Here is a 24,101-nt window from a genome sequence, read left to right as displayed (position 1 = left end):
CCAGGCCTCTGAGTCCTCTACTCAAATGGGGAAGTTGGCCTCATCTACCATGGCCTCTGGATCTCTAGGCTATGCTAGGAAGTTCACTTCCTTATTCCAGTGATACAAGTATTATATTTTAAAGCCCTGCAAAACATTCTGATGCCTCTCACTGAAGGGGATCAGAATATGACACCCCAAATTATGCCACTTTGGCATAAGGATTATTTTGAACTGAAGACAATTGAGAAAAAGCAATCACAAGAAGAGTTCTCTGACTAAAAGCAAGTTTCCCTTGTGAACATGTCCCCCTTTCCCATACCAGGAAGAGGACAATAACACATCACTGAGACAGAGAAGGTACCAAGATGAGTCTGCATAAGCAAACCTGTTAAATAGCCTTTGTCCACCATTAATTTCCCCCACATATTTCCTGGTCACCTTCCTACAATTTATTGCCCCTGAAAGCCCAAACCCCCTTTCCTTTACCTAGTCACAGTTTATCAGCCTTTGTTAAAATGGTATATAAGCACTCAAACCTGATAAATTTTGGGGGATTTCACTTCTTTTCTGTAAAGCCCCCATGAATATAAAACATATTAACATCAATTTCTCCTGTGAATCTATTGTTTGTCACTTTAATTCACAGGTCCCAGCTATAGAACAGAAGAGGAGAGAGTAAAAGTTCTTCTCCCCTAAATTACTGTCTGTCTCACTGTCTGTCTAGTTGATAAATATGTGTTGACTGGGACTTTCATGGTGGTCCAGTGGCTAAGACTTCACGCTCTCAATGCAGAGAGTCTGGGTTCAATCCCTGGTCAGGGAACTAGATCCCACATGCTGCAACTAAGAGTTCGCATGCCACAACTAAAGATCCCACATGCCACAATGAAGATCCCACACGCCACAACGAAGATCCCACACGCGGCAACGAAAATACCGCATGCTACAACTAAGAACCCACGCAGCCAAATAAATAAATTAATTAAATATTTTTAAAAAACATGTATCGACTGACAGACTGCCAGGAGAGTCTACATGTACCAGAGCCTGTGACAGGTAAGAGCTCTCAGCTCAGAGGCAGCTGTGCCATGCTGGTATGACAGAGCTTGGCAGCAAGTCTTAATGATTAGCCACAAAAGAAAAGTGCAGAGGGGCACAGCTTCTCTTTAGAGAGCTCCAAGATACCATCAATCTCTGTCCCAGCCTAGGGAAATCTGGAAAAAAAGTGCCTCAAGCACTAAGGAATGGGGAATGCAGGGGCAAAATGCGTAATGAGTCAGAAAGGAATGTCTGCTAACCCACACTCACATACCTGCATGCCAATGTGAAGACAGCCCTGCATAAATTCTTTTACACATACCAGGGTCTCACATGTACTTCTGAGGGCAATTTTTCCACATGAGAATCTGCCCTGTGCTTTACAGAACAGTAAGTAGGTCACTTATTTGCTTTTGGATGTAACTCTGCAGAAGTGTGTTGTCACTGTGATATCTTTTTTTCTCTCATGCTTTCTCAATATCACCAGCCTTGGCATTCTTCGTTAGATAATAGATTGAAATCCATGCAGTGGCCTGAGAATCACTGCTACAGAGGAAAATGGGGGAGGGGGAGGTCAATCAAAGCCTGGGCTAGTGGGTTTGGTGTTTTTAGTTGTTTGTCTTTAAATAAATGAACCTAGAACAATATTTCCCGAATTCGAAAACAGATGCTTTTTAGAGTCGATTTCTTATGCAAGAATATAAAAATAAGACATTAAATCCAGGAATGAGAAGTAATTCTCCAACATGGCTTTGTTTTGAATCTCTACCTCTTCACTTAGATACAGGTTTGGGGAAAGAGCTCCATCTAAAGTGCCCATATTTCCATCTGTTACTTTAGATATCGGGTCAGAGTTAGTACTTTTAGAAAGCTTGACAGATCTCTTTGATGCAACAGGGGGAAAAAAGACATACTTTCTAAGCAGTAGAATCCAAGATATCCCTGCTCTTTGTCTCCATGATGCAATGGGTCACTTTGGAGACTCTCAGCAAAATAAGCCCAAAATGGCCATCAGGATTAAGGCATCTGCTGACCAAAACAGCTCTAGAGCAAGTGGGTTCTCCATCCCAAGTTCCCATCCTCCTTGTGATTTCTCTTTAGTGCAAGAGGTGTGACAGAGAGCAAGATGACATGGGCAAAGCAGCATCTTCGTCATCCTTCTCAACTTGCCAAGGAACAACCCAACCAGAATTCTATGCATTTTTATGTGACAAAGAAATAAAATAAGGTAGAAAATTGTGGAAGAGGGAAATCATCTTTGGCCAGAGGTTCTCAAGCCCACCTCAGTCTTTGGTTAAAAAGTACATATACGGTTTTCGGCGGGGGGGGGGGGGGGGGGGGGGGGCGGCGCAGAGAGAGGGCAGGGGTTAGAGGTAAGCAGATAGAGGGGACACTTCTCTTAAGGCAATATGTAGAAAGCAAAATTTCTTGCCCTTGTAGAGAAAATTCATACTTCAGGGGAAAACTCTTTATTGCCTAAAGCACTTGTTTCCTACAGGAGCTATTCTTTAACTCTGTAAGTTGTAGAGAAGGGATAGACATGTGAATTCTGTCCTGTCTGGTTCAACTTACCTCCTTCATAGTGGGGGGCTGGGGGCGGGGAACGTTTGCCTCCATTTGTAATTCATTTCAACATTCTTTACTCCCTATAAATCTGGGCTGCTTCTTTTTTAAATCAGTTATAACATGTGCCTAGTTCCCTCAGTTATTACGAGTAAAATGAAATCTTGAACACATGCTCATTTTTATGTCTGTATAAGGATAACGATTTTACCTTTTTTCTAAAAATTCTCTTGTAACACCCTTGTAAGACTTCTTTATCGGGTAGCAGCAGAAGGAAACGTGGTGGAGCCCTTCAGGCTGCAGGAGGCTATAGCACTGGGTCATCTGATCTACAGGTAAAGGGAGCGAACTGGCTCTTCTCAGGGGACATGCCCTTTCTCCCCTCTAATCTTACAGGTTAATACCACCATCCAAAACATGAATTTAGTCACCTTTCAGGAGAAGGCATCCATCCCATTTTCGAAGGCATTACTTCTGGCTCCTCTCTCCACTTGCAGGTTTCTCACGCTCTCGATTTGCAGATCACTGTGTGGGAGAGCTGCAGCTTCACCCAGTGGGCAGGGCTGGGTTTCTGTTATCCGGCCTGCAACCCCCTGCGCTCTGCCAACACACAATGATCAGTGGCATTCCTGAAATTCCTGACATAGCAGAGAAGCCAGGCTTGGCCCTGCAAACGCCCTTGAACTGTGGTTCTGACCCTAATGGGGCATTTATCTTTTATTCACAGCCAGAGGTTAGGACCTATTTATGTAAATCCTCCGCCAAGGGTCAATTCATCTTGACCCCCTGGTTTTCATTTCTCTAATTGTCTCAGGTATTTTTTAGACCCCTTGGAAACTCTTCATTCAGTGAAAAGCTTTGGGGTCAGTAAGAATTCAGTTACAAAGGGAAGGGGTGGAGGGCTGGAAGAGTTGAGAAGGCTTCCTTTGAAGTATTCTAAGAAGCTTTCAGAGGCCACCCAGTTGACAAAGTAAAAACAGCAATGACCTTATGCACCCCACTTTATTCAGGAAAAGTAAGCTTTCTTGAAATGGTATCTTCACCTAAGAAGTTGCTTAGAGCACACATTGTCCAATTTCAGTTTCCTAGAGCATGTATTGTCCAGTCTCAGCGGTGGTAAGAGGTTGGGAAAGGAGCTATTAAAATGGAGGGCCTCTGGGCGGGCACTGGCTCCGAAGACAATTGTTCCCACTTAATGGGCCCCAGCATCCTCCCAGCTTTGCATTTTAAAACGGGGCCCCAGAATAGTGAGAAAATACTTTATTCCTAAGAACTGACCCAGGTTACAGGGATTTCAGGCCACATGGGAAGTCAGCAGGGGAGATATTTAGAGGTCAGCAGGTCTTTGGGGGGCCCTCAAATCATCTTGATTGAGAGCCTTGTACTCTAGCTTCCAACTCCCAGTAATGAAGACTTTGAGGGAAGGAATCACTTGGAAAGCAGCCCAACTGTTTAACAACCTTGACGGCGAATTTCTCCTTTTCACTAACTGGATTTTCGCCTTCTGTACTTTAAGCCTGTTGAATTTTTCCATTTTCATTGAGAGTTGGTGGGCAGAACCTTCTCTTTAAAAAAAAACTTTTTTTTAATTTGCTGTCAACATTTTATTATGAAAAATGTCGAACATACAGGAAAGTTGAACAAATAGTACTGTGAACACCCCATATACCCACCATTTAGATTCAACAAATGCTGACCTTTTGGTATATTTGCTTTATCTATATACACACTGTACATACATATTTGCTTTATGTATGTATATACATTTTTTTGCTGGGCTATTTAAAAGTAAATTGGAGACCTAAATGTAAGACCAAATACTATAAAACACTTAGAGAAAAACATAGGCAGAACACTCTTTGACATAAATCACAGCAAGATCTTTTGGGATCCACCTCCTAGAGTAATGAAAATAAAAATAAACAAATGGAACCTAATTAAACTCAAAAGCTTTTGCACAGCAAAGGAAACCATAAACTAGATGAAAAGACAACCCTTAGAATGGGAGAAAATATTTGCAAACGAAAAACCGACAAAGGATTAATCTCCAAAATATACAAACAGCTCATGCAGCTCAATATCAAAAAAAAACCCAATCTAATCAAAAAATGGGCAGAAGACCTAAATAGACATTTCTCCAAAGAAGATATACAGATGGCCAACAAGCACATGAAAAGATGCTCAACATCACTAATTATTAGAGAAATGCAAATCAAAACTACAATGAGGTATCACCTCACACCAGTCAGAATGGCCATCATCAAAGTCTACAAACAATAAATGCTGGAGAGGGTGTGGAGAAAAATGAACCCTCTGGCACTGTTGGTGGGAATGTAAATGGATACAGCCACTATGGAGAACAGTATGGAGGTTCCTTAAAAAACTAAAAATAGAATTACCATATGATCCAGCAATCCCACTCCTGGGTATATACCCAGAAAAGACAAAAAGTCACTAATTCGAAAAGATACATGCACCCCAATGTTCATAGCAGCACTATTTATAACAGCCAAGACATGGAAGCAACCTAAATGTCCACCAAGAGAGGACGGATAAAGAAGATGTGGTGTATATATATTTACAATGGAATACTACTCATCCATAAAAAAGAATGAAATAATGCCATTGCAGCAACATGGATGGACCTAGAGATTATCATACTAAGTGAAGTAAGTCAAAGACAAATATCATATGATATCACTTATATGTGGAGTCTAAGAAAATGATACAAATCAACTTATTTACAAAACAGAAACAGACTCACAGACATAGAAAACAAACTTATGGTTACCAAAGTGGAAAGGTGGTGGGAGAGGTATAAATTAGGAGTTTGACATTAACATATACACACTACTATATATAAATAGATAATCAACAAGGACCTACTGTATAGCACTGGGAACTCTACTGTAATAACCTATATGGGAGAAGAATCTGAAAAAGAATGGATATATGTATAACTGAATCACTTTGCTGTTCACCTGAAACTAACACAATATTGTAAATCAACTATACTCCAATATAAAATAAAAATTAAATTAAAAGATAAAATTCCTAAAATACTGCATTATAAAAATAAAAGTAAATTGGAGACATCATGACACTTCACCCCAAACACTTAAGCCTGCATATCCTAATATAAGTTCATTCTCATATATAGCTATCACAGCATGAGCACCCCTAAGAAAATTAACAGTAATTCCATAATATCATTTAACTCTTAGAATACCCAGTCCATATTCGAATCACCCCAATTTCCATCATAATGTCTTATAGCAATTTCTTTTTTAAACCAGGATCCAATCACAATTCATACATTTGGTTTCTTTAGTCTTTATGGAATAGTCTCCCTACTTCTTTTTTTAAATGATATTATCTTTTTGAAGAGACTTTATAGGAAGTCTCACATTCTGGACTTGTCTGATTATTTCCTTGTGGTGATATTTAACTTGTTCTTCTCTCTCCTAGATTTCCTGTTGTTATGAGTTGAATTGTGTCTGTCCCCTGAAATCATATGTTGAAGCTGAAGGTGTGCAGAATTTGTCACCTTAAAATCTGCCTCTTTGGCATAAGGATTATTTTTGGCTGATTATTTTTTAAGAAAGAGCAGACATAGAAAAAGCTCTGAAAACCAAGTAGAAGTTACTCTTTGTACGGGACATTTACATTTATAAGGGAGGTCTCCATTTGTAAGGGTGTCTCCCTCTCTGTACCAGGAAGAGAGGATGACTAAATCTCTGGAAACTCTTATCAGTGGAGAAGGCACGGACTCAAATCTGCATAACAACCATACCCTTTTTTACTTCATTTTCCTTGTGCTTTTCCTGGTAGCCTACCATAACTGCCTCCCCAGTCCTCCCATCTGTGTTTGTCTTTAGCTGGAGATGGTATTTAAGGTGGTGGCTTGAGCCATCTGGGGGGATTACTCAGTTTTCCTGGGTCTCTCCCATGTAAATAGGCAGTATACACGTTCTTAAACTTCTGTTTGTTTTTCTCCTGTTAATCTGTCTTTTTATTACAGGGAGGTCTCAGCCAAGAACCTAGAAAAGTAGAGGGAAATTTATTTTTCCTCCTCTATAAGGCCCTAACCCCCAGTGCTTTAGGATATGACCTTATTTGGAAATAGTGTCGTTGTAAATGTAATTAGTTAGGGTGAGGTCATACTGGAGTAGGGTGGGTCCCTAATCCAAAATGACTGGTGTCCTTATAAAAGGAAAAATGTGGAGATAGATGTGCACACAGGGACAACACCATGTGAACATGAAGGCAGAGATCAAGGTGATGCTTCTACACGTCACGGAAGATGAAAGATTGCCAACAAACCATAAGAAGCTAGAAGAGAGGCATGGAACAGATCCTCACAGCCCTCAGAAGGAACCAAACCTACCCACACCTTAATCTCATATTTCCAGCCTCCAGAACTGTGAGATAATAAATTTCTGTTAAGCCACTCAGTTTGTGGTACTGTGTTATGGCAGCCTAGTAAATTACTATACCTATAAACTGGATGTTAGGTCTAGAGGCTTGATTAGATTCAGGTTAAACATTGTTGGCAAGAATGCTACCTAGGTGACACTGTGGCCTTCATATTGCATCGCATCATATTACACCACATAGCCTCAGTCTACCTCACTGTAAGTGGTGTTAACTGTGATCACAGGGTTAAGGTCATGACAACCAAGCTAAGTTTTTCTCTTTGTAATTAAAAAGGAACTTGAGGGGTGATACTTAGGTACCACATAAGTATACAGCCTCCATCAATGTCACCCAATTGTTTTAGCATTCCTTAATGATCCTTGCCTGAATGGATTATATTCTTGGAAGATGCCAAAATGATGCTATTGTAAAAATTCATTTGCAACTGTTAGCTGGCATTCTTCTGTAAAGAAGAATCAAATGGAGACAACAAGTTTTCCCTTAAAAGTTGGGGTAAACGCTTAACTCTTTCCTTTGGTTGCCTATTTTCAGAATAAAGTGTTTGTATAATAGTCATCACCAATCACTAATGAGTTTTTCCTCTCATTTGAGTGTCATGATGGACTCATGATACTCATGGTTTTAATTTATTCAATCATCATAAGCAAAGGCATTCATTATTCCTCTTGATGCTCAACTGTTCCCATTGGTCTTTTGGTGCTTTCTTAATTTCTGGCATAAGAAGCCCCGGCCTCACCTTATATATTGTCTGTACCGAGCCAGAAATAAGCCATTTCTCCAAGAAGCACTGTTTCCTTTTATTAGGGAATGTAGAAACCAAGATCTGGTTTCAATGTAAGCTTATTGCTATTAGGATGTCATTGTTTCTAGACCAGAGAAGTGAACAGCACTATGAAATAGAAGGGCAAGCTACCAGTACAGTCACACAGGCACTCGTGCCCAGAAGGGCCATGTGCTTGGAATTTAATACTCTGTAATCACTGTCTTGAAATTATTTGCAATTTTATCTTTATATTTGTATTTGGTCAGTAGAGTCCAATGTAATAATGGAGCATGCGCCAGGGGCTTGGAGCCTCAGTTCATGTTTGGGTCCTCAGGACAGGTTCCCAGGGGCTGCTCCTATGCCTCCTGGTGCCCTGGGCCCTGCCCAGCCTCCCCATCTCCAACCCTTCCTAGCAACCACTGTTGGTTGCCCTCTGTCCCAAATGGGAGCCTGGGTATGAGTGTAGGGAAGGTCAGGGTTGGGTGCATTTGCCCCACAACATCTTGGGACAAGGCATGGTGGTGGTGTCCCCACCCCAGGTTAGCAGTGCTACATCACATTTAGCAGGTGACCAAGCAAGGATAGCCTCTCCCCCACCATCAATCCAGATCACTAATGTATCCAGCACTAAGGTTCCAATATGCTTGGAGGTCTCCCATTAGCTGTTGAGTTGGGGCAGCAGGCCCATGGGAAGGGGAAATGGCTGGCTTGACTTCCCTGCCCCTGGCCTGGGGTGTACATCATATCACATTAGTCATGCCCCATTGTCACAGGGCAGGGCCCCTGGGGCCTGGGAGCATCTGTACTTGCCTCCTGAGTATCCCATGCAAAGGGATACCGTTTCTTCTACCTTCTCATTTCCTAAATCTGGTTTTTGTTAGTCTCTTTCGGCCAGCTCAAGACAGTCTCCAGGATAAGTCACAAAATACAAACTGTGACGTTTCAGCTATTCCACATGCAAGTCAAATGCTCTTACATTTGCTTTTAAAACTGACATTGCACAATATCAAGACTAAGGGTAAAATTCATGCTAACAATGTAAAATTTTAATTTTTCTTTACTTAGAACACCATTAAATAGCAAATAAAAAACACCATGACAAGTTGAGTGAGTGAGAGACTGTAGAAGAAAGGAAAAGCCTTTACATTTTACCTTTAATGGCACTTTATTCCTGGTTTTTGAACAAATAGCCCCACATTTTCGATTTGCACTGGGCCACACAAATTATGTCGCTGGTCCTGAAAAATACATATACGTTTTATATTTTTATATATAAAATAACTTACATATATTATATATATATATATATCAATCATGATATCATGCTTGATATATATGATATATATTAATCATGAGATCATACTGGTATTTTCCATTCAAATTTAACATTATAAGGTTTTTCAAAACCTTATAATTATTTTATTTTATACATGTATTTATTTCCTATTATACTGAAGATTTTAGTTCTATATATAATTAACATAATTACTTATTTGCTTTATCTATAATACAAACATATACCTACATGAGTTTCAAAATTTCAATACCAATGTTACCACTAACAATAAAACTACAAAGTAACATTTAAGATTCTTTTCACTTCTTTTTGACTTCAGTACAGTTGAAATACTATGTTCATAAATTATTTGAAATAATTCTTGTCTCTGAGCAATTCTGTTACCTTTTATATAGAGTCAGGTTTATTCGTTTCTTTCCAATTTTAGGCTTTGCTTTGTCTTCTTTTTTATTTCATTGCATTTTTTGGAAGTTAAACATTTATATATTTCAAAAGTCAAGCTATATAAAAAGGCATACTCAGAGAAATCTCTCTACAATTCCTATTCTCTCCTCTTCAGCCCCTCTCCAAGCTCTCTACAGGAAACTATTTCTATTAGTTTCTGGTATTTGGGGGGAGGGGAGAGCAAACATATACACATATTCTTACTTCCCTTCTTTCATATACAGAAGATAAAACACTATATACATGCTCTGCACATCTTTTTAGCAAAATAACCTCCATATCAGTACATAGTCATCTTCTCATTCTTTTTATACAATTGTATAATACTTCATTATGAGGCTATACCTTTGTTTATTCAATAGGTCCTTTATTGGTGGACATTTCAGAGTTCCAGTCTTCATTATTAAACATAATGCCACAATAAATAACCTTGTGCATTTATTATTTCATAATTATAGAAGCATACCTACCAGGTAAATTCTTAGCAGTGAGATTGCTAAGTCAAGGGGTAAGTGTAATTTTGTTAGATAAACCAAACTCCCTTCCTTGGGAATTATACCATGTTGTACTCCCACCAGCAACGTATGAGAGTACTTGTTTCTTCACAGGCCTGTCAACAGTGTGTTCTGTCAAACTTGAGGATTTTAGCCAATGTGATTTTGGTAAAATGGTAACAGTGTACTTTGTTTGTTTGTTTTTTTTCAAAAGTGTATTTTTATTTTTTTTAACATCTTTATTGGAGTATAACTGTTTTACAATGGTGTGTTAGTTTCTGCTTTACAACAAAGTGAATCAGTTATACATATATATATGTTCCCATATCTCTTTGCGTGTAGTTTTAATTGGCATTCCTATTGTTGTGAGTGAAAGTAAGCATCTTTTCAAATGTTCATTTGCATTTCTCTGCAAACTCTGCCATTTGACAATTTTTTCTATCAAGATTTTAGACTTTTTCGTCTTCATGGTTACGATCTCTTTATTTATTAGGGAAATTAATCTTTTGTCTGTCATATACATGTCAAATATTTTCTCCAGGTCTACATTTTATTATGATTATATGTTTTTAACGTAAGAAAATATATTAATCTTTTATTGATTGATTCTAAATGTTGAGTCAGCTAGAAAAGCTTTCTCTACTCCCATATTAAAAAGAAATACAAGGAACTTCTGGTTTGGGCCAAGATGGAGCACCTCATTCCTCCCAGGGCTTTCCCCCTACAACTAAGAAACCCTGGCTATAACACAACAAACAAGCTTAGGAAGACTGAAAGGTGGAAAGAAGTCAAACTTCCCAGGGACCTGAAACATGACAACGCAGGGGAGATCCCTGGGTTTCCTTATTGCCTCCCTTATATCCCAGACAGGGCCCGGTAGAAACCTCCAACTGAGAACTGCCAACAGGTACAGATAAAAGAAAAAGCTTCAAGAAAATCTGGATACCCCTAGTTGAGGGACCAGAAAAAGGATGGCAAAACAACAGAAAACTCTTTTGGCAATACGGGCACTACTCCAACCAACCAACAGAAAGAAAGCACCTCTCCTTATGTGGGATCTTCCAAGCCCCACTGGCAGAAGCAGGTGGTGTTCTAATTCCCCTGCAGGGGTACTGATGGCGCTGAGCAGAGAGCTGAGCTTCTATCCCCGTGCAAGGAAGCAGGCAGTGCTCTGATTCCCCCCCATAGGGTAGTATCAGCAGATCCAGCAGTGAGCTGAGCCTCCACCCCACTGGGTAGTACGGGGACTTAATGAGGCAGTGAGAAATGAAGCTAGTCAGTACTCTGATCTCCCCCCATCCCAAGTGTTAGCAGGGCCCAGCAGTGGGGAACTAAGTATCCACCCTATTTGGCATCAATGACACTGGACAAGGTGGTGCTAATCAGGTCTACTCAGTGCTACACCATCCACTATTCTCCTGCTTCTTGTGTCAGCATGGTGCAGTAGGAAGCTGAATCTCCACAGTAACCCAGTAGCAACAAGATTGAATAAGCTGGTGTGAAACAGGGCTAGCAGGCATTCCTTTTCTCTCCCGTCTGCTCCCATCAGCAGGTCCCAGTGGAGAGGTGGGCCTCCAGTACCACCCAACTTTAATGATGAGGCTGAATGAGGTGGTGAGAGGTGAGCTAACCCAAACTTTGTTTTCTCCCTCCCCTAGTATCAGTGGGACCCAGTCAGATGAACCTCCATCCCTACCAGGCATCAACAAGGCAGAAGGAGGTGGTGAGAGGTGGGGTTTGTTGGCATTCCACTTTCCCCTTCCTCTCCCTGTATGTTTGAGGGGCTCAGCACAAAGCCAAGCTACTGCCCCTACCCTGTAGCAAAAAAGCAGTGAGTCAACCCTTGGCTTTACCCCTCACTAATGTCAATGGGAACCAGCAGGGAGCTGAGCTTACATGCACACTAGGAGGCAGTGAGATGTCATGAGTCAGTGCCCTGTTTTCACTGGGAAGGTGTCCATGAAGCCAAGGGGGGAGATGAACTTCCAGACCACATATCTAAAATATGGCAGTGGAGTCACTGCCTACTTTTGCTGGGGTAGTATCATCGGGCACCAGAGGGAAGCTGAACATATACACGACTCAGCCCTCCTGCAACTCAACCAGGGGACTGACTGTTTAAAATTAAAAAAGAATTAAAAAAGAATTAATAGGGGGCTTCCCTGGTGGCGCAGTGGTTGAGAATCCGCCTGCCGATGCAGGGGACACGGGTTCGTGCCCCGGTCCGGGAAGATCCCACGTGCCGCGGAGCGGCTGGGCCCGTGAGCCATGGCCGCTGAGCCTGCGCGTCCGGAGCCTGTGCTCCGCAACGGGAGAGGCCACAACAGTGAGAGGCCCGCGTACCACAAAAAAAAAAAAAAAAAAGAATTAATAGGATCAAGAGTCTACTGATATAGTATCCAAAGTTTTCAGGATACAATCAAAAAGTCACTCATCATACCAAGAACCATAAACTCACAACATGAGTGAGAAAAGACCATCAACAGACACCAACATGGAAATGAATCAGATGATGGAATGATCTGACAAGAATTTTAAAGCAACCATCATAAATATGCTTCAACAGGCAATTACAAATTCTCTTCAAACAAATGAAAAAATATAGAAAATATCAGCAAAGAAATACAAGTTATATGAGAAAACCAAATAGAGATTACAGAACTGAAAAATACAATAATAAAAAGAGTGGAGATGACAGAAGCAAAAATCTGTGAATTTGAGGACACAACAATAGAACTTTCCCAATCTGAACAACAAGAGAAAAAAATGAACAGTCTCAGAGACTAATGGAGTAATAACAAAAGATCTAACATTTGTATCATGGGATAGCAGGAAAGAGAGACAGAGAATGGAACTGAAAATGTTTTTGAGGAAATAATGGCTGAAAACGTCCAAATGTGGTGAATTCAAGAAGACTCAAGAAACTGAGTGAAACTCAAACAGGGATAAACCTAACAAAATTCGTGTCAAGACTCAAAACTTCTGAAAAGTTTTGAAAACCAAAAAAAAAAAAAGAAATCATGAAAGCAGCCAGAGAGAAATAATGCATTACTTATAGTGGAATACCAATTTGAATCACAGGTTATTTCTCAAAGGAAACCATGGAGGCCAGCAGGAAATAGCACAATATTTTTCAAGTACTGAAAGAAAAGATCTGTCAATTGTGAATTCTATATCAAGTGAAAATATCATTCAGGAATTAAGAGGAAGTAAAAGCATTCTTGGTCAAAGGAAACTAAGAGAATTTGTTACTAGCAAACCTACCTTTAAAGAATGGCTAAAGGAGGTTCTCTAAATAGCAAAGATGATAAGAGAAGAAGGCTTGGAACTTCAAAAAGGAAAGAAGAACATCAGAATGGGTGAAAACAAGAAATTAGAAATAGAAGAACAGGGCTTCCCTGGTGGCGCAGTGGTTGAGAATCCGCCTGCCGATGCAGGGGACACGGGTTCGTGTCCCGGTCCGGGAAGATCCCACATGCCGTGGAGCGGCTGGGCCCGTGAGCCATGGCCGCGGAGCCTGTGCTCCGCAACGGGAGAGGCCACAACAGTGAGAGGCCCGCGTATCGCAAAAAAAAAAAAAAAAAAAAAAAAAAAAAAAAAAAAAAAGAAATAGAAAAACAAAATAAACCCAAAGGAAGCAGAGAAAGGGAAAAAATAAAGATATGAACAGAAATCAATGAAATTAAAACCAGGTACATAAGACAGAAAATCAATGAAACAGAAAGTTCTTCTTAAGAAATTGATATAAACTGATAAACCTTTAGCAAGACTGACAAAGAGGAAAAAAGAGAGAAGACACATATCATCAATATAAGAAATAAAACATCGGATATCATTTCAGATCCTGAAGCCATTAAAAGGATAATAAAGGAATACTATGAACTGTATGCTCATAAATTTGAAAACTTAGAAGGGGACCAGTTCCTCCAAATCCACAAACTACCATACTCAACCTCAATAAAACAGGCAACCGAAATAGTCCTATAAGCACTGAAAAAAATGAATTTGTAATTAAAAAGCTCCTGAATGGTTTCACTGAAGAATTCTACCAAACATTTAAAGAAGAATTAACACCAATTTTACACAATCTCTTCCAGAAAATAGCAGATGGGAACACTCTCCGACTCATTTTATGATGCTAATATTACCCAGATACCAAAACCAAAGACAGTACCAAAAAAAAGAAAAGAAAAAGAAAAACTATAGAACAATATCTCTCATGAACTTAAACACAAAAAGTCCTCAATAAAATATTAGCAAATCGAATCCAGCAATATATAAAAGTAATTATACACCATAACCAAGTGGGATTTATTCTAAGTGTGAAAGGCTGGTTCAACATTTGAATACCAGAATAGCTATAATTTTAAAAAAACAGCACAAACACCTAATGTTTGCAAAGATGTGGAGAAACTGGATCACTCATACATGGCTAGTGGGAATGGAAAATGGTACAGCCACTCTGATAAAGAGTGCAGCACTTTCTTAGAGAACTAAACATGGCTTACCACACAACCCAGAAATTGCACTATTTGGCATATATCCCAAAGAAATGAACACTTATGTTCATACAAATATCTTTATACAAATGTTCATATGAGCTTTATTAATAATAATCTAAAACTGGAAATAACCCAAATGTCCTTCAGTGGGGGACTGGTTAAACAAACTGTGATACGTCCATACCAATGGAAAACCACTTAGCAATAAAAAGGAACAAACTATCGATACAGCAACAGTTTGAATGGATCTCAAGGGAATTAGGCTGAGAGAAAAAAGCCAATCCCCAAAGGTCACATACTACATGACTTTATCTATATAACATTCTTGCAATTATAAAATTATAGAAATGGAGACCAGATTAGTAGTGGCCATAGGTCAGGGATAAGGGAGGAGAGTGTGACTATAAAAGACAATATGAGGGATCCCTGTGGTAATACAACTGTTCTGTATCTTGACTGTATCCTGGTTGTGATATTGTACTGTAGGTGTGTTAGTCTGCTCAGGCCTCCATAACAAAATACCACAGACTGGTGGTTTAAGCAACAGACATTTATTTCTCACAGTTCTGAAGGCTATGAAATGTAAAATCAAGGTCCTGACAGATTCAGTTTATTGTAAGGGCCCTCTTCCTGGCTTGCAAATGGCTACCCTCTTGCTGTATCCTGACATGGCCAAGAGAGAGAACTCTGGTGTCTCTTCCTCTTCTTATAAGGGTACTAATACCATCATGGGGACCCCACTCTCATGACCTCATCTAAACCTAATTAACTCACAAAGGCCCTACCTCCAAATACTATCACATTAGGGGTTAGGGCTTCAACATATGAATTTTGGGAGAGAACATTCAGTCTGTAACAAGGTTTCTTTTTATTACTGTGATACATTTTTATTATTGTGATAGCATGAAGTTTGCCATTCTGACCATTTTTAACAGCATAATTCAGTGGCATTAAGCACATTCACAGTGTGGTATAACCATCACTGCTATCTATTTCCAAAACTTTTCCATCACTCAAAACAAAAACTCTATAACCATTAAATAATAACTCCCCATTTCCCCTCTCAGCCCCTGGCAACTTCTATTCTACTTTCTGTCTCTATGAATCTGCCTGTTTGTACTATAGTTTTGCAAGATGTTATCATTGAGGAAAACTGCTAAAGGCTACACAGGATCTCTCTGTATTATTTCTTACGACTGTATATGAATCCACAATTATCCCAAAATTTTTAAAAAGGAATTCATTCATGTTTTTGTCTATTATTTTTATTATTATTAAAATCTCTGATCTATTTACTAATTAACCTCTTAATCTCCTGAACTAGTGCTGCATCACATGGTGGCAACCATTCCTCTCCCCTAGTCAAACATGTGGCATGTGGCAACAACTCCTCTACCCGAGTCAAACCTTTTTACATTGGATCAAATAGTTTTGGTCTTTTCAACTTCTCTCATGCCCACTTTCTACCTCTTAACCATTTTAGTGAATGTTCCAGAAGACAACATACTTTCAAGGAAAGACAGAAATTGGAACAGCCACAAAATGAATACATAACACTAATAAGCAACTACAATGATGACAGCAGGAAAAACTACAATGATTTATTAACTGCTAGGAATTCTAGATAATTACAGCTGTCCCTTGTATCCACAGGGGATTGGCTCCAGGACCCCCTGTGGACACCAAAATCCATGGATTCTCAAGACTCTTATATAAAATGTCATGGCAGAGTATTTGCATATAACCTATGCACATCTTCCCGTATACTTTAAATCATCTCTAGATTACTTATAATACCTAATACAATATAAATGCTATGTAAATAGTTGCTGGCATGCAGCAAATTCAAGTTTTGCTTTTTGGAACTTTCTGGAATTTTTTTTCCCAAATATTTCTGATCCAGAGTTGGTTGAATCTGCAGATGTGAAACCTGTGGATATGGGGAGCCAACTGTATATCATTTAATCTTTACATCAACATTGCAGGAAAAGTATTATTAATGCAATTTTATATATGAGGAAATTTCATCTTGGAGAGGTTAACTAAGCCAAAATCGCACCTTTATTAAAATGATGGAGAATGCAGGTACATTTGGCATAAGAGCTTATGAGCTTTCCTCTGTGAAGAACTGAATCGAATCCAGAAACTCTCATTTGGAAAGCAGCAAGACATTCAGTTGGCCCAGGTCTTGTCCCAGGTCTCAGAAACAGAATATCAGACTCTAACCCTATATCAGTTTGCTAGAGCTACCATAACAAAATACCACAGACTTGGTGACTCAACAATAGAAATTAATATTCTCACAGTTCTGGAAGCTAGAAGTCCAAGATCAAGATGTCGGTAGGTTTGGTGTCTCCTGAGGCCTCTCTCCTTGGCTTGTAGATGGCCTACTTCTCCCTGTGTCCTCACACGTTCTTTCCTCTGTGCATGCACGTGCCTGGTGTCTCTTTTTGTGTTCAAATTTTCCTTTGACACCAGTCAGATTGGATCAGGGCCCACCCCAATGGCCTCATTCTAATTTAATCACCTTCGTAAAGGTCCTACCTCCAAATACAGTCACATTCCGAGGTACTGGGAGTTAGGGCTTCAACATGTGAATTTGGTGGGAGGGACACAAATTCAGCCCATAACAGGCCCCGAGACTGGATGCGGCTGGGGAGGAGAGAAAAAAGAAAGTTCAAAACCAAGATAAACACCTACACAAAATCATGTGTTTCAAGTAGGCACAATCAGTGTCTTCTAAACTTCTTTTGACAGTGCTCATGATAAAAAAATGTTTAAATACATTTTGCATTATGGCTCAATACATACGTATTTATTTTTATAAAACCAGACAAGAGTCACAAATTAATTCTGATCTTACTATTTGCAATGTATTCCAACATTTTCTATTTTTTTCTTTTGAATTAAGATTGTTAGTTGCCCCTCACGGAATTGATTTTAGGAACTGCTCTTCTTTACAACCTGCTGTTTGAAAATGAATGTTCTAATTTGTGCTGTCAGCAGTGACTGTTAAATTATTTTGTTCATTCTACCACTGCTCTTAAAGCCCGGATCCCACTCTCTTACCACCCCACATATGTATTGGATCAATTGAATTATATTTTTTCAAAGCCTTGATCCACTTATTCATTAGTTTCATTTCGTAATTCCTTCATTTCTGTCAACTGCCCAGGAAACTGTGGCGCCATTTCCTCCGTAACAAATAGAAAATTGCCATCTAATGGTGGAAGGGAGACAGTGCAGGCCTACGTTTAGCATCCTTCCTCCCCTTTTTTTTAATCTCTGCCCTCCCCCCTTCCCCCTTTCTGAGGCAATTTTCACAAATACTTGGCAGCATTTTAGTAAGGATTCTTTAAAAATCTTCCTGAAGTGATATTGCATTCCGTAAATTTAGCTACTCCTTCCACAGAAGTTTGAAGGTCCGGGGGCTAGATGCAGCTCTATCCTATACTAGCTGTGTGACCTTGAACATGCTACTTTACCTCTCTGAGTCTCAGTTGTCTTAACCAAAAAATCCCGCGATAAAACATGCCCTGACAACTTTGTTGAGTTGTCTTGCAGTTCAACAAATAAAATACAGCCCGTTTCTGCCCCTTCCCTCTCCGTCTATCCTCAACTCACCAGGCAGATCCCATTAAAACTAAGTCAGATCATGTCACTCCCTGCTCAAAACCATCAAGTGGTTTCTCACAGTAAAACTCCAAGTCTTTACCATCACCTAAAAGGTCCTACATAACGTAATCTGCTCGGCCCCCTAACACCACCGGGTAGGGACATTGGAATGCCCCTGCCTGCTTCCATAGGGTCAAGGAGGGGGGTTGGGTGGAAGCTCAGCTCCCTGTTTGGCCCCCCTGGAGTAGGGTGTGTATTATTAAAAAGATTTTCTGTTCTGGAAGGCCACCCTTTTTCCTGTTCCTTTGGCTAGGGAAACTAAGCTTTCCTTGGAGCTTTTTGTTCCTTTTCTTTTTTTTTGGTTTTTTTTTTTCTCTGAGCCTGTTGGAAGTTCCAGATTGGAGGCTTCTGCAGCCATTGTCCAGAATGTAGAGGCAATAAGGAAGCCAAGGAAACTCACTACCATGTTGTTCCTCAAGTCCTGAGGTCCCTGGACCATCTACCCTCTTTCCACATTTCAGATTCTTCTTATGCTTGTTTCTGTGCTATTTCCAGGGTTTTTTTTTAAGTTGTTAAGAGACAGGATGTGGTAGGAATGGGGCTACTCCATCTCGGACAGAAATGGAAGTGAATATTAGATTTGAGAGCCTCTGAAGAGGGCCCAGATGTGAAAAACATACAATGCTGTTTGTGCTACCTTATAGGAACCCTTTCCACATAGCACTTGAAGAGCCACCTTCCCTGGGAAAGACAGAGAAACTCTCACATACCTATCTTGCAGACACAACAAAACAGAAAAAAAACACACACAATAAAAACAAACAGGGCAACCAGCTAAGGTTGTAGAGGTTTTTCCCTGAACAGAGACATCCCACTGAGGCAGTGAATAGGACTGAAATCAGTTATATTCGCCTTTCAAAACTCTGTGTCTTGATGTGGGCAAACCCATGAGGAAGACATGCCATTTTGTAATTCATTTGCCAAGAAGGGGCACCATCTTGTATGCAGAAGGTGCTGTTATGGACTTGGAGGCACTAAACATACAAGTTATGTCTTCACTAGAGTACCTCCTTACTATAATTATGACCATTCTTCCTCTCTGTGCTTGTGAACTCAGAGCTTGGTATGTCTTTTGGTCTCTGAGGAAGAAGGGGGCCCTCCCCAGGCATCTGTCCTCTTTCGGTTTTCTCATCAATTAGGAACCTTTCCACTTTCCATCTTCCAAAAATTACTTAAAAGCTCTGGTCCACTGATGATATCCTTCTTTTTTCAGAGCTTTTATGGATGAATATTTTTAAAATATCTATTTGGATGTTTCACTAGGATTTTGGAAAAAGGCAAGGCAAATATAAGTGTTGGTTTCTCATCTTGTGCTTGAAATCTGACAATGACCTAACAATGATGTTTGAAAACTTTTGTCCAGGATGTTTGTGTCCTATCAACCCTCAAATAATAAAAGATGCAATGAAATAAAGTAAAACACAAATTTACAATCTAACTAAAATCTCAACAGTATTGATATCAAAAGTTTGTAAAGGGGGAAACAATAGACAAAAGACTTTGTAACTTCATCTCATACCTCCTAGCAACTAAAATGAAGAAAACCAAACATATAAATGACAGTAATACAATCTGAGAAAGTTTCCTAAATATATTATTACTATAATCTCAGTCTTTCCTTACCTCTTCCTCCCTCCTTCTCACTACTCTTTCTTTCTACACACACACACACACACACACACACGCAAACACACGCACCACAGTACTATGGCTTTTTAGTGAAAACTTAACTATTTTTGTTTACAGAAAAAGCTTCTTGTTTTTTTTTCATGTAAACTCAGACAATGGATTAGAAAATATTAAGTTCTTATTCGCATAGTTAAGAATTAACCTTACCAAACAAAAGTCTGGCTTGTGTCCATGGCTCCAGGGAGGTAATGTTTAAGTCCTTAGTAGTCCCACCTGATGAGTGTCTTTGTTTTACTTGGTGGTGGGGAGCCTTGGACCACACCAGATACTCTTAACAATGTGATTTATGGTGGGGCTTTAGGTCATGTGGTATCAGCTCCCCTCTGGAGGAGCTGGAAACTAAGATTGGCCACACAGGCAGTCATCTGTGTCTATGTCACTGAGCCCCAATAAAATCTCTGGACACCAAGGCTCAGGTGAGCTTCCCTGGTTGATAATAATCTGTGTGTACTGTTACATATCATTGCTGAGAGGAGTTAGCTTTATCCATGACTCTCCTGGGAGAGGAGAGGACAGTTGGAAGCTTCTCACTTGGAACTCTCCTGGACCCTGTCCTATGCACCTCTTCCCTTCGCTGATTTTAATCTGTATCCTGTCACTGTAATAAACCATAACTATGAGCTTAACAGCTTTTTTTGAGTTCTGTGAGTTCTTATAGTGAATTATTGAACTTAAGGGTGGGGTTAGGGTCCCTCTGACAACAATACTAAATATTGTCAAAGACAGAGTAACAGGAATCTCATTTATTGTTGGTGGAAATGCAAAGTGGTACAGCCACTTTGGAAGACAATTTGGCAGTTCTTATAAATGTAAACTCATATAATAGACTTATCATATGATCCAGCAATTCTGCTCTTAAGTATTCACCCAAGTGAACTGAAAGACTATACTCACACCAAAAAACCTGTATGCTAATGTTCAGAGTAATTTTATTCATAATCACTCCAAACTGGAAACAACCAGGATGTCTGTTAAAACACAACTGTCGGGCTTCCCTGGTGGCGCAGTGGTTGAGAGTCTGCCTGTCGATGCAGGGGACACGGGTTCGTGCCCCAGTCTGGGAAGATCCCACATGCCGTGGAGTGGCTAGGCCCATGAGCCATGGCTGCTGAGCCTGTGCGTCTGGAGCCTGTGCTCCACAATGGGAGAGGCCACAACAGTGAGAGGCCCGTGTACCGCAAAAAACAAAACAAACAAAAAAACCCACAACTTTCAAAAAAAACCCACAAAAAACCAAAAAAAACTATGTTATATCTATGCAATGGAATATTAGTTGGCAATAAAAAGAACATACTTGATTCATGCAACAATGTGGATGAATCATAAATGTATTTTTATAAGTGAAAAAAGCCATATACAAAAGGCTATGTATTGTATGATTCTATCTATATGACATTCTGCAAAAGATAAAACTATAGGGATGGAAAACAGATTAGTAGTTGCCAGAGGTTGGGGTAGAAGACAAGTTAACTACAAATGGATTGCATAGGAAAATTTTTCTGTTATGGGACTGACTCTTCAGTATGGTACTAGAGTGGTGGATACATGATTCTATGCATTTGTAAAAACCCATAGAATTTTACTAAACAAAAAGTAAACTTTATGCAAGTAAAAAAAGTCAACCAAGATATCAGGGCATCCCAGGATGGAATGAAATGTGACAAATGAATTTCAGTATATTACAAATGCATGACACGACTTCACTGAAGGCTGTGAGAGAAAAAAAGCCAACCTCATTAATTTTTTAAAAAAATGAACTTATTTTTGAATAATTTTAGATTTACAGAAAAGTTACAAAGATAGTACAGAGTTCCTTATTCAATTTTCTCTTTTGTCAATATCTCTCATTTTCATGGTACATTTGTCAACTAAGAAACCAACATTAGTACATTACTATTAACCAAACTGTAGACTTTATTTGGATGTCACCAGTTTTTCTATTAACATTCTCTTTTCTGTTCCAGCATCCAATCCAGGATACCACATTGCATTTAGTTATGTCTCCCCAGTCTCTTCTGGTCTTTGACAGTTTCTCAGTCTTTCCTTGTTTTCCATTACCTTCACACTCTTGAGGAATACTGGCCTTATATCCAGTAGAATGTCCCTCAATCTGAGTTTGTCTGATCTTCTCAGGATTATACTGGTGTTACTAGTTTTGGGGAAGAATACCACAGAGGTGAAGTGCCTTTCTTATCACATCATATCAGGTGGCATATATTATCAACTTCACTTATTACTGATGATGTCAACCTTCACATCACTTGCTTAATGCAGTGTTTGCCATGTCTCTCCACTGTAGAGTTACTATTTTTCCTTTTCTCTACTATACTTTGGATATGAGCCACTAAGTCTAGCCCACCCTCGGAGGGAGTATCAACCTACATTATTTGGAATTATTTTGTAAGCAAGACTTGTCTCTCCTCTCCCATTTATCTATTTATTCAAGCATTTCTGATTAACTTGTGAAAACAGTGTTTTCACTGAAAAATCTAAGGATAAATACAAAAAGAACTGTACATAAACACTGTATTCTAGTTGATAATTTTGTTTCTCACAGCAACAATTCTAAAACTACTTTACATTATTATTGTTGAACAAATAAGTAAGCAAATTGTAGTAATAGGACCCAGATTTCTCCCTGTCAGAGAAAGAACTTACAAATCAGCAACTGGTATAAGCTAGAATAAACCCAGAGGTGCTGGGGTGCTAGATTAGAATCAGAAGTATCAGTATGAATACAGGTAGGTAGGTAAGTGGGAAGGTATGTAGATAGATATTTATAGATAGATTGATACAGAATTATAGACATTTGTGTATACAGGAGTTAGTATACATACATATATTTCCTTTCTCTGTCTGCTGAGGGTCTAGAAGCAATGACGTCTCAGTACCAATGAGCACTCCCAGTGCCCAGATCTTGGTTTTTAAACACTACTCTCTAATAAAAGGGACTCAGGTTCCCTGGAGAAATGGCTGAATCTAAGGATGGAATACACTACTTGTGTACAGTAATACACTGATATCCATATTATTACATGACATATTTTAAATATTGGCAACAAATTACATAATTGAAAAAAATCTGTACGCAAGCCATTGGTGTAGGGGCCAAACACCTCTAGCAGCTGAATAGAGCCTATGGGTCAGAGCCGTTGTGTAGGCTATGTACTGCAAAACCCTATAGGCACCATTCATGTAGAACACAACATAAACAGTACCCTTAGGGTTGGGCAGTGTATAATAATACAAGTGCTACACCATGGGATCAGCAGTTTGCAATGTTTGCTTGATCTCCTTCACCAAATTTGTGTCAACATCACTGCCAGGACTTCGAGTTCCTCTATAATATGGACCTTTTCCAGTCAAATATCCCTCTACTGAATGTTCCTTAATCTGTCTTACATCCTAAAGGGACCACATGCTCATCAATCGGTTTGTTCAGGCTTTTCCCACACCCTTCTTGGTTCATGCTGCTCTCCCTACTCCTTTCCTTATTTCTTTCCCTACCAACTCCATCTCCACTAGAATAATACCTGTTTATCTTCTCCCAAGAAGCTCAATTAACTGTGACCTCATTGCCCTTTGAAGCTTTATAAAGAGAAAAGAGTCATTTTTGGCATTTGTCCTATTCTTCCTCTTATAATATAAATCTGAGTTCAGGATTCTTATTCATCATTTTGTCCCAAAGTAGGGCCTCCATATAATAGTTGTGCAGGCTATGCATCCTGCTCTATTTAGATGCGCCCTCTGGAGCTGTGCAGTGTACAGTCTGCCCAACTCTATGGAGCAGTCCTGCAATATTAATGCTTTCCACCTAAGTGTCTTGTAAATGGCTATTTAGTTGAAATAGAAACATAAACTTCATAGTTCTATAGGAGTAAGTTATAGAATATATAAAATACGTTGATTTTTTTGCTCATGTACAGGAAAGATGGTTGCATAAAGTAAGTTTTTACTATCAAATTTTTTAAAACATTTAGCTCCTAAGGATCTCTAGATGTGAAAATTCAAAAGCCTTTTTCAACTCTCTAGAGGTAACATTTATAATTGAGTGTGTATGCAAGCACCCAACTCTGATGGAATTTTTCATTCTTAATCACCACCACAACAAAAACAATAATGTTTATTTGTCTACAGTGACTTCCCCTTCTCCATCTGGCTAACTTCTTCTCATCTTTCAAGACTCAATGTCTCCATTGACAGATGAATGGATAAAG

The 24,101-nt window shown here is 39.4% G+C and overlaps 1 long non-coding RNA gene across 2 annotated transcripts in view; it reads right to left on the bottom strand.

Annotated features, from left to right (window-relative positions):
* Nucleotides 1-3,014: 3,014 nt before the first annotated feature.
* The window catches only part of LOC131748485 (uncharacterized), an 84,105-nt gene continuing 63,018 nt past the window's right edge, over nucleotides 3,015-24,101 (bottom strand). Inside the window, exons 3-4 of one of the 2 annotated variants that reach the window (XR_009333057.2) lie at nucleotides 8,936-9,021; nucleotides 3,015-3,183 (exon numbers count right to left, since the gene is read on the bottom strand). This is a non-coding gene — a long non-coding RNA (uncharacterized lncRNA). Of the gene's footprint in view, nucleotides 3,184-8,929; nucleotides 9,022-24,101 lie in introns of those variants that run through there. The other variant, XR_009333056.2, reaches the window with a different exon arrangement.

The sequence above is a fragment of the Kogia breviceps genome, chromosome X (assembly GCF_026419965.1).
Source record: "Kogia breviceps isolate mKogBre1 chromosome X, mKogBre1 haplotype 1, whole genome shotgun sequence".
Taxonomy (NCBI): domain Eukaryota; kingdom Metazoa; phylum Chordata; class Mammalia; order Artiodactyla; family Physeteridae; genus Kogia; species Kogia breviceps.
This window is presented reverse-complemented; position numbering and strand designations above follow the sequence as displayed.